The sequence below is a fragment of the Tympanuchus pallidicinctus genome, unplaced genomic scaffold (assembly GCF_026119805.1).
Source record: "Tympanuchus pallidicinctus isolate F22 unplaced genomic scaffold, pur_lepc_1.0 scaffold5, whole genome shotgun sequence".
NCBI lineage: Eukaryota > Metazoa > Chordata > Aves > Galliformes > Phasianidae > Tympanuchus > Tympanuchus pallidicinctus.
Genome location: NW_026294769.1, coordinates 52,446,182 through 52,456,935, shown reverse-complemented (window position 1 = coordinate 52,456,935; position 10,754 = coordinate 52,446,182).

The following is a 10,754-nucleotide window of genomic DNA, read 5'->3' as shown; positions in this document are numbered from 1 at the left end:
AGACCATTTGGGTTTACAGAGTTTCTCTAAGAGCTTCTCTTGAGAAAGCCCAGTGTTTGTGAATGGTGGTGCTGGGACTCTGAGCTCTGTGGTGTCCCACACCTCGCTTCTCAAAGAGTTACTGCCAAGTGAAAGCTGAACTTTGACCCTTCCAGTTATACTGCTATTAAATGGCAAGTAGAGCAGGGAGGAATTTGAGATAGACCTTGTCTGTTTCTAAAACCCCATGCATACAGGAATGGAAAATATTGTCAGCCTATACTATATATTCAGAAATGCTAAGTGTGGAGATTGAGAAGTTCTGCCTTGAGATTGTCATGTTTTTACTTTGCATTTGCAGTCCCTTCCTTTGTAAGCTGAGGGACAAGTTAGATGAAAGGCTTTTCCCCTGTTTTCATTTTTTCCAACCTATAAATTGAAACAGTGCCTGATCCTTTGTTAAGCTGAGGGTGTAACATCAGCACATGTAACTGTTTTGCTGTGACTCAGGGTGAGACTCAGCGAAAACCAGGGAGCTTTGCTTCTTTTCTTGTCATCTTTGGAGCTAAGCGGCAAATTTCAGTTGCCGAAGAGGGATGAAGCCTAATGAGATTTGAGTCATGAGGCCATCCTCAGTTCCTTCAAGTCACACACACTGGGGTAAGCTCTGTGTTTTTGTTCTGCCTACCTTGCTGCAGCTGCCTTCCTACTCCTGCCTCCTACTCCCTTAAAGTTTCTTCATTCTACTTCTGCAGATCCCTTGCTATGCTGTCCCATTTCCTATCCCATTTCCTATCTCTCCACCCCCTACAGCACAAGATTTGATTTGAGATGGAAGGAAGGATGTGCTCAGACCAAAGGGCAACTGATGGAGAAGCAAAGGTTTACGAGGTAGTCCTGATGCAGGCTGGTTTACTTCGGTTTTAATGAGAGGAGATAGGTTTTTTTCCCAGCTGTTTTTGCCACTGCTTTGCCATGCAGGTCTGTGCTATGCTGCCATTTTTCCATTCCAAAAATCGAGTTAACAGTGCTTCCCACCTCTGTGAAACATGCTGAAGCCACCAGAGGAAAGCACAATGCAAGAGGTAAGTATTTATTCTAACAGCAAGACACCTATCTTGGGGGCACTCAAAAAAAAGAGGCTAGATAAAATGAGGAATGTAAACATGCTGGCTTTGAAGGCTGAGGCCATCTCGTTCAGTCTAGATCAAACACCAGCTTGCAGGCACGGGCACCAGCCCAAGAGAACACGAAGTGCATGCACAGGTCAGTGAGCACGCCGGCGTCCCCAGGCTGTGTGGGGCAGACACTAATGACAAAGGAGGAATTAAACAGCAGAGCGCAATGACAGAGTTATGTTTCCTTAGAAATCGTTAAACCCAAAGGCAAGTTGTTTTATAAAGGAAACACCCTGTGTGTAGTGCAAGAGATGAGAAATGACAGGGAGTTGGCTTGCAACCATACTATGCGCTCAGAAAATCAGCAGATGTAGACTTGTGCGATTTCCTAGCATGAAATTTGTTTTTACGGTGGATACAGCTGGACGTAAGATGCCCCAAGACCCCATCCCACAGCTCCTGAGGCAGGTAGGCAGTGCTGACCACAGCATATCAGCCCTGCAGCTTCTCCAGGGCCACAGCAGGGTGCTTTTCTTTAAATTGTTTTTGTCTCTTTCTGCTCTGATAAGAGCTACATGTGCTCCAAAGGGCCTGGTCTCTCTTCTCTGCTCCCACATAGGCAACAGGATGAGGGGCCGTACACACTGCTGTGTCCCACTGCTGTGATGCTGCTGTGGCAGCAGATAAATACAGCTTTTGTGGGACATGGCAGAAAAATCTGCTCGCATCTTTTAATCTTTGTATCTTACAAAGACCAAATGGATGTTTTGCGTCTCTATGCTTTTTCATTATTATTATTTCTGGATGGGAGAAAACCACAAGAAAGACTGACTTGAAAGTTTCTGTGGATGCCCTTCTGCATGCACATACGTCCAGGCTTGAACACTGAGACAGCGTAGTTACCCATGGTGCACAACGTCTGCCACCCAGCTGGGCTCACCCCCTGCATGCAGCTGGTGTAGATGTGCTCCTCCTGCCCGTTCCCACAGCAGCCCTCCTTGTCCAGTGCTGAAGCACTTGGCATTCAGTGCTTTAAGGTTCTGTAAAACTTTTTCACATTTTTTTTTTCCTCACTAATATAAAAGACATTCCCCGCAGCCTGACATCAGCTGGTGCTGGTGGGCTCTGTTTATTCACGGGCTGAGCAGAGGTCTACCCTACTCTTACAAACCATCTTAATCCCTTCGAATGAATAACAAGAAGAAAAAGATGGGTTGACAGAGGCAGTTAGCAGAGATCATACTTACACATGTTTGTTTTCAGTAATTAGTCACAGTGTTAATAGAAACATCCACTTTAAGCAAAGACTGCTGATTTGCACAAACAGAGGGCCATATGCTCTGGTGGGTGTGGAAGGGGGTTGATAAAACTAAAAACTTTTCAGGAATTTTTATATGTGAAAAATTGCTATTATTTTTATTCATTTATTTATCCAGCTTAATTATTTTCACACCAGTTAGGTTCTGCAATATTTTCCACTTGGAAACGTCAGAAGGAAAACACAAGGCTAGCTCATTCACCTCTGGCTCACTCATTCACACTCACATACAGAGGGAAGGAGAGTCTCTAAGTGTCTGCCTATTGCTAAGTGTCTACATATGGGTAGCATATGAAAACAAACTAGGCTGTAGGTGTTTTAACAATATAATTTGGTGTATGTTGCCTTTTTTTTTTTTTTTTACCTCTCCAATAGTACCAGACGGGGTTTTCCAATGGACTGTGAAAGCAATTGCTGCCTCTTAGAAAGATTTATTATTTTTTAGTGATAGGCTAATACTAGTTCCAATGGGGAGGATATGCTGAGCTGTTAACACACTCCTTTGATTCCAGCTTATCCTGCTCCTGTCAAGTGTAATGGAGAAATTTCTGATATGTTATCAGATGCTATGAGGTTGCACCTCTCTCCATTTATTTATTTACTTATAAAAAAACCCCAATCTAGTAATTACAGAATCACAGAATTGTAGAGGTTGCAAGGGACCTCTGGAGATCATCGAGTCCATCCTCCCTGCTATACCAGGTATAGTAGGTTGCACAGCAAAGCATCTGAGTGGGTTTTGAAAATGTCCGGACAAGAAGACTCCACAACCTCTCTCGGCAGCCTGTTCCAGTTCTCTGCCTCAAAGTAAAGTTCTTTCTCATGTTAAGGTGGAACTTCTTGTGTGTAAGTTTGTGCCCACGGATCCTTGATCTGTTGCTGGGCACCACCAAAAAGAGCCTGGCATCATCCACTTGACACCGCTCTTGGCATATTTATAAACACTGTAAGATCTCCTCTCAGCCTTCTTTTCTCCAGTCTATACAGTCCCAGGTATCTTAGCCTTTCCTCGTGCAGGAGATGCTCCAGGCCCTTTATCGTCTTTGGCTGGACTCTTTCTAGGAGATCTCTATCTCACTTCAGCTGAGGAACCCAGAATTGGACACAGTACTCCAGATGTGGCCTCAGCAGGGCAGAGTAGAGGGGGAGGATCATCTCTCTTGACCTGCTGGCTGTGCTCTTTTCAATGCACCCCAGGATACCATTTGCCTTCTTGGCCACAAGGGCACACTGCTGGCTCATTGTCAACCAACAGGACATTCAGGTCCTTCTCACAGAGCTCCTCTCCAGCAAGTCAGCCTCTAACCTGTACTGATGCAGGTGGTAATTACTTTTTAGCTGTAGGACTCTGCACTTGCTACTGTTGAATCTTACTAGGTTCCTCTCCACTCAACTGTCCAGCCCATTCAGATCTCACTAAACTGCAGCACAGCCTTCTGGTTGTGTCAGTGCCCCTCTCAGCCTTTTATCATCAGCAACTTTGCTGAGGGTGTGCTCTATCCTTCCATCCAGGAAACAGATGAAGATGTTGTACAAGACCAGGCACAGCCCCAAACCCTGGGCAACACAACAGTAGTTACAGGCCTCCAGGCTCCGCGCCACTAATCACAACCCCCTGAGTTCTGCCAGCTAGCCAGTCCTCAATCCACTTCACTGCCCACTCATCTATCACACTTCCTAAGCTTACCTGCAAGGATATTATGAGAGACAGTGTCAAATGCCTTGCTGAAGTCAAGATAAAGAATATCCACTCCCCCAACTACCGATGACTTCATAGAAGGCTACCATATTGGTCAAACATGATTTTTCCCTTGTTTCTGTTTTAAACAGAAGTCTTTCTTCTTGGTCAAAAATATAATATCACTTTCATAAGGAGCTTGCAGTCAGTGTAGATATTCAACAGAAAGGGAAGTGTTTGTGTTTACTCTCGTTTGTTACTGTATTTTAGACAGGTCTATATTTTGCCTAGCGTGGTTCTTTTGCCTTTGCTCACATGGAGCATCAGACATCTTGCAATTCCCTCTCTCGCACTGGGCATGGATGCTCCAAGTTTGGGGATACCCAAATCAAAAGCTTCAGTTCTAGGGTGTCCACAGGGACAAACAACTTCTGCTGTTTCTCTGCAGCTGATTTTCTGCCATCCATCTCTAACAGGGCTTTGTCTCTTGCTAAGTTGTTCATTCCAAATCAGTCAAGATACAAGGCAATGCCACTGCCTGATGCAAAATATTATTCTCATTTTTATTTACATCAATACTTTGAAGAAGATAAATGCATATACATTTGCTGACCTGGTGAGACAGAAATGAATTCACCATTTGTTCACCTAAAAAACAGCCCAAAACCATGTGGCCACACAAACATACACACATCTGACAGAAATGGTTTTGGCACGTTGCACACCTAAGGCATGTCAGACTGCATTTCAGTAGCCTCTTTGGTCATCCACTGTGCTTTCTTATGTCCCATGGTTATGATTTGTCCCACATATACTGTCTCTCTCTCTCAATGAACTGGCCAGGTGCAATGGTCTTCAGATAGATGCCAAGTCAATTGTAAATAGTCTAAGGAAGGTGGCTACTGGCAATGCTCATGTATTCCAGTGTGAGAGAAATGCAAACTGATGGGAAAGCATGATCACAGTATGCAAAAAAGCTGCTGCAAAAGAAAGAGAATAATCTGTTCTCCACATCCACAGACAGGGAGAAAGGAAATGCTGGAATGAAGTCATAGCTGTGCTTTATGTTTAGTGATAGGAAAAGCTTTTTTCCTGAGAAAGATACTGGAGTTCCAAAAAAGGCGACTGGGGAGAGCGTGAAATCCCTGCAGTAAGAGGTTGTTGAGGTCAGGTTGTAGAAACATCTGCCTGAGGGACAGAGATAGAGTAGATCTATCGTGTGACTGGGATGGACTCGATGAGAAACTCATGTTCCTGGTTCCATAAATTGGTAGCATCATCCTGTGTTGCCTTTCTCTTTCACTCTGCACAAATAAAATGCTGTTTTCAAAAGTTTCTGCTGGACAAAGACTTTTATGTGTGTATATGGCAGGTTGAGGCCTTTTGTTAGCTCCTTATTCAGCTATTTGTGTGACAGTGTTGCCGTGGCTGTCTGTTCCTGGTCCAGATTTATGTGGCACGACTACATTTCTCACTCCAAAATGAGGGTGGAGGGCTTCAGCCACGTCAGAATAAATAAAAGCACCCAGACCTCCTAGAGGCATGTTTAGAAAATTTTACTTTCTAAGAAAATCAATATGGATAGAAGAGAAGGAAAGTCCTTCTATCTTATTTAATTTACAACATGCTCCAACAGACCCCAAATTAGCTTTAGGTCAAAAGAAAAAGCCAAGGGTAGACTAAGATTTACCTCAGACTGCCTGCTTTTTCTCTGTACTGTGCAGTCTGATCTGGTGGGTGGCAGCCCTGTCCACAGCAGGGGGTTGGGACTGGATGATGTTTAAGGTCCCTTCCAACACATGCCATTTTATGATTCTGTGTGAGCAAAGCAAGGTAAGAGCTGTAGACATGGTGGCAGACTGCAGTCAGAAACTTTGGAGCCAAAGCCAGGTTTCTTTGGCTTTCTGTGCATTCAAGGGCAGCGGCCTCCCAGCAGCTTGGCTTTGAGTCACTGCGGTAATTCATGGCTAAAATCATCATTCTTGGCACAAGCACCAAGGATTAAAAGAAAACAGGAAAAAATCTTCTCCGAATGACAAATTTACATTCCAGGAGGAAAAAACCCCACATAAAAATCTGATTTGAAGAACACAATTATAATATTTTATCCTTATTTCACTAACCATATTATTGACTGAAAAAGGAGCTACCTCAAGACTACAGATCTAAAGTGCTAACAAATTAAAACCATCCCCGAAGGAGAAAGACCGTGAATCTGAAGCACGCCTCCCAAAAGAATTTCTGAAGATCTATAAATGCCATATGCAGAATAGACAGTATTTCTTTTAAGGCCCAATCATTTATTATTCTTTTTTTTTTTTTCCTCCTGAGTGACTGACCAAATGCAGTCTATAAGGGAAAGAAAGAAGACAAAGGACACCACACAAGAAAAACAAGAACGCTATACCAGCAGAAAATACCAGCCAACATGCATATGGGAACACTTATTTGATCATCTAAATATGCTTATTTTATACAGTGGATGTCCAAAAGTGATTGCATTTGCACTGATTCACTTAGTGTAAGAAGTAAAGTTGGCCCAATATCCATATTCCATAAACAGAGGTAATAAATTAAAGAAGCTGAGGCTCTTCTTGCTGTGAAAGCACATTCATAGTGTGAGCCAGAAACAGGGTGCAGCAAAGGAGTTTTGGAGAAAAACAGAGAGAAAAAGAAAAGCTGCTATTTCGTAAATATAATCACTCCTTGAAATGCAGGAAAACAGCAGTAGATGGAATCTGCAGCACTGGTGGCCTTTGCAGTATTCCTCCTCGAGTCTGTGGGTGATGGTGCCTTCCCTCCTGCTCACCTGCTCACCCCCACCACTGGTCTGCCATGCTCAGGAGATGAAGTTACATGCTGTCACAGTGTGCCTGCAGGGACACTGTTCAAGCTGGTTGCACTTCCACCTCCTCAGTGTCTGAAAGTTACACCTCACATTACAACGCAACACATGCACTATATTATGAAATACATAAATATAATCTGACAATACATATGTGCTTTAATAGAAGACAGGATATATATGGCATGTTATCGATGGCCGTTCAACACCTGGAGACAAATACCTTAATTAAGGCTCAGGGAGAGGCCAATCACATGGCACAGCAAGAGAGAAAATCACCAGTTCTTTCAGCACTATCCTCTTTGGCACAAATTAGGTTTTTGATAGTTTTGTACGATGATAGACGTACAGACAGACCTCCAGGAAAGCTCTCCTGAAAGGTTGCCCAGAAGTAGGGATATGAAAATATCAGTTGTACCTTAGTAATGGTGTAAATGTTGCAGCTTGCTGTTCTCCCCACTCTGTGAACAGCTGAAGCAAGATTATTATGTGTTGCAACAGCATATATGTAACTTAGAGGATTTTTCAGCCATTTGTTATGCTTTTGTGGTATAATGTAAAATGAGTGGCCAATGGGCTACCTGTGTTTATACTGATCTGTCCTCATCTTGCACATGTGTGCTGTGGAAGGCAATGGGATCTCTTTCAATCAGCCGAGTTTCTGTTTTCATGAACTGGAGATAAAATGACGCTCGCGTGTTATTTTTGGAAGAAACTTCTGATTTGACAGTATTAGCAGAAAAGGAGTCAGAGGAATAGGTCCTGATTCAGCATGCTCTTACATGCACTGGCAGGCAGGACTATCCTTACATTGGTGGGCCTCCAAAATGTTCCTTTAGTAGTGCTTTGAGACCCAGGGGTAGCTGCAGGAGGCGAGTATGCTCCTGCAGTGAGAGGAGATGGTGTTGCACAGTTATGGTTTGGACTAACTTGTGAGTAGGTGGGACAAGGCACAGCCTTAGAAGAGAGTAAGGAGCTGCTGGAGCGGGGGAGGAGGCTCCAGAGGGTTCGCAGATGGAGCCAGGCAAAGGGACAGCTGTTAGCAGGCATGGGCACCACACACATCTCAAAATGGGGGCACAGACCTTGGGGAAGCAAATAGTACTTGGATGACATCCACTTGAAAACTCTTCCTTGGTAGAAGGCAGAAGTTTCCACTCAGCAGACTGCTTGGGAAGACTTCTATCCTTTTTCTCTCCAGCCCTTTTTCCCTCCTCATACCAAACTCCTTGCCTCTGGTGCATGTTGCAAGCCACGTGGGCTGGAGAGCTGCAGGGCAGTGGAAACTATCTGGGAACTGTGTCTATGTGCATTGAAAGTATTTGTCACTGTTCAGGCTATAAACTTTCCAAGAAGCCTTATTTTTCCCGTTAATATGGAAACTGAAGTTGCAGAAGCTCTTCACTGAAATGATGATGTTATCTTATTTCCTGTGTAACATGGATTGACATGTACATATGCTGGTGACATGTTAGAAGAACAACTATCTGCTCTAAAACTTGTTATAGCCCACTCATAGGACACAGATCCAGAAAGAGTGAAAAAAGCTTGTTACTGTGAAAAATCAAAGTGTTCCAGGGTACATTTCCTGGAGGCAAATGACTTCCTTCATTTCAAGGCTAAGTAAAATTCCCTCTGTAAATTAGTTAGACTGATTAAGAAAAGATATTTAACTGGAGTTCACTGAAGGAAGCTTTAACATTAAAATGTATGCCTTAAAATGTGTCCTTAAAAAGAAAGCACTTTGTAAGTCACGGACAAGATACATAATAAAAATGAATAGAGAAATAATTTTTTCTATATCTCTTTTGCATACCACTAAAGATAAGGCTATCCCATTCTTTTCTGTTCTCGCTCTTATAACAGCAAATACTGAAATAAGCATGTGTCTTTACATGCACACACCAAAATCTTTTTGTTTATATTCTCTTTCATCTGCATGATTATTTCATTTATAAAATTTTTTGTCCTATTTGAACTCATCCTATAAAGACTCAAGAATTTCAAATATTGATTGGAAACCAATTGGCCAAACCAAATTTCTGGCCATATTCCTAGAAAAAATAAATAAAATCATTTTAATAATTATAGAATATTTTGGTTCTGTCTTAAGTATTTATAATTTTTAATTCCTTTATTGTAAACTAACTTCCTTTTTGAAATGAGGGGGTCATCAGAAACCATTTTGTTTTGTAAAGATGGGATGGGACCAGTTACTTACCGTTGCTTACATGATTTTGAGCAGTACCTAAGCTATGAAAGAGTATTTTTCTTGTTGCACATTGTTTGCACTGAAAAAGCTGCTGGTGCCACTGATGACTTCAGACAAATCAGAGGGGAAAGGGGAAGAGGAGAGACACCAGGCAAGTGCAGGATGAGGGGAAGGAAGATACAGTCATCTTGTGATAATGGTCTACTATTGTAGGAATGTCTCTTACTAGCTCTCTGTCTTAATGGTCTACCAGACCACAAGGGTTTCATACTTTCCTTGATTGGATTTTTTACCAACACTATTTGCCATGAGCTCGTTCAAAGGCTGTTAAAGAAGCTTGACACACACTGCATAAAAACCCCACCCATGTGTCTAATGTTCATTTCAGAGTTTCCTGACAGCATCCTGCAGAATGCAGTTACACAGACCTACCTTCTGTACTGGAAGCAGGACAATGATTTCAGATGCACGTGGTGTGATATGTTGTTTATTCCGCCATGTGGAGTCATACACGTGAGCATATCAAGTGAAAACAAGAGATATAAAGCTTCTTCAAGTTGTGAATGAATCACACAAATGAAGAAACCAATAAAACCGGGGAACAGGGACAGCTGTGTTTGTATGCTACCATTAACAGGTATATGAATCAAATTTGACATAACTTCAACTACATATGTGTTGGTTTGTAATTCTGACATACTCCTCTCCCTGATGAAGTTTCACCATTGGAAGATTTGTGCCAGCAGGGCAGCTTCTGGAACAGATCATTCCTAGTGGTATAGAAAGGACCTTGGTGCAAATGAAAGTCTTTCTTTATTAGGAAACAAATGCAAATTAGTAGAAAGCTTTGGAAGCAGACTGTATTTTCAGTGAAATGTGAGGAAAAAGGAAATGATTACTCCTCCTTATGTTGTTTTCTTTTTTTCCCTTCTGGTAATGAAGCTTGAGGAAACAGTCTGATGGCTTTTGATTATTTTTTCTATTAAGAGATCAAATTCTGCTTTCCATCACAATACATTCAAGTATTGCAGGTATATCCGTTATATCTTCGGCAAACTGAAGCCATCACTGTCTATTTACTCCAAAGTGAGGACAGAATCTGGATACAGAGCCAAGAGATCTAATTCTGCCCTGAAGCCTAATTTGCCCTGTTTTAAAAGTGACCTAAATACAACATCAATGCCACCAGCAGAACAGCGGGTTTCGAGCAAGGCACAGACACCATTTTCTATGTGACTGCCCCTTGTCTGTGTACTGAATAGCTGCATGCACAGAATAAAAGCAGAGCTGGCAGATCCACAGTTATTTATCCTGTCCTATGTGCAAGGTTAAGAAAGACACTGGCTATTTCAGGAGATTCAGGTTCAGGAAGTAGAGTCAGTCCTCTATTAAACAAATTAAAGCCAGAAGGTGCTCACTTCCCAGGTGAGCTGACTGCAGTAGGTGTTGCACACCACTGGCCTCCGAGCCAGTTGGGACCCAGCCATAACCAGTGACCCTTCTTGCATGTTGCATGCATTTTACCACAGAGTTTCTCTATCAAAAGTGTGTGTCTGAGAAAGGCAGATGGAATTATTTTGGAATTTTGTATCCCAAGGACACCA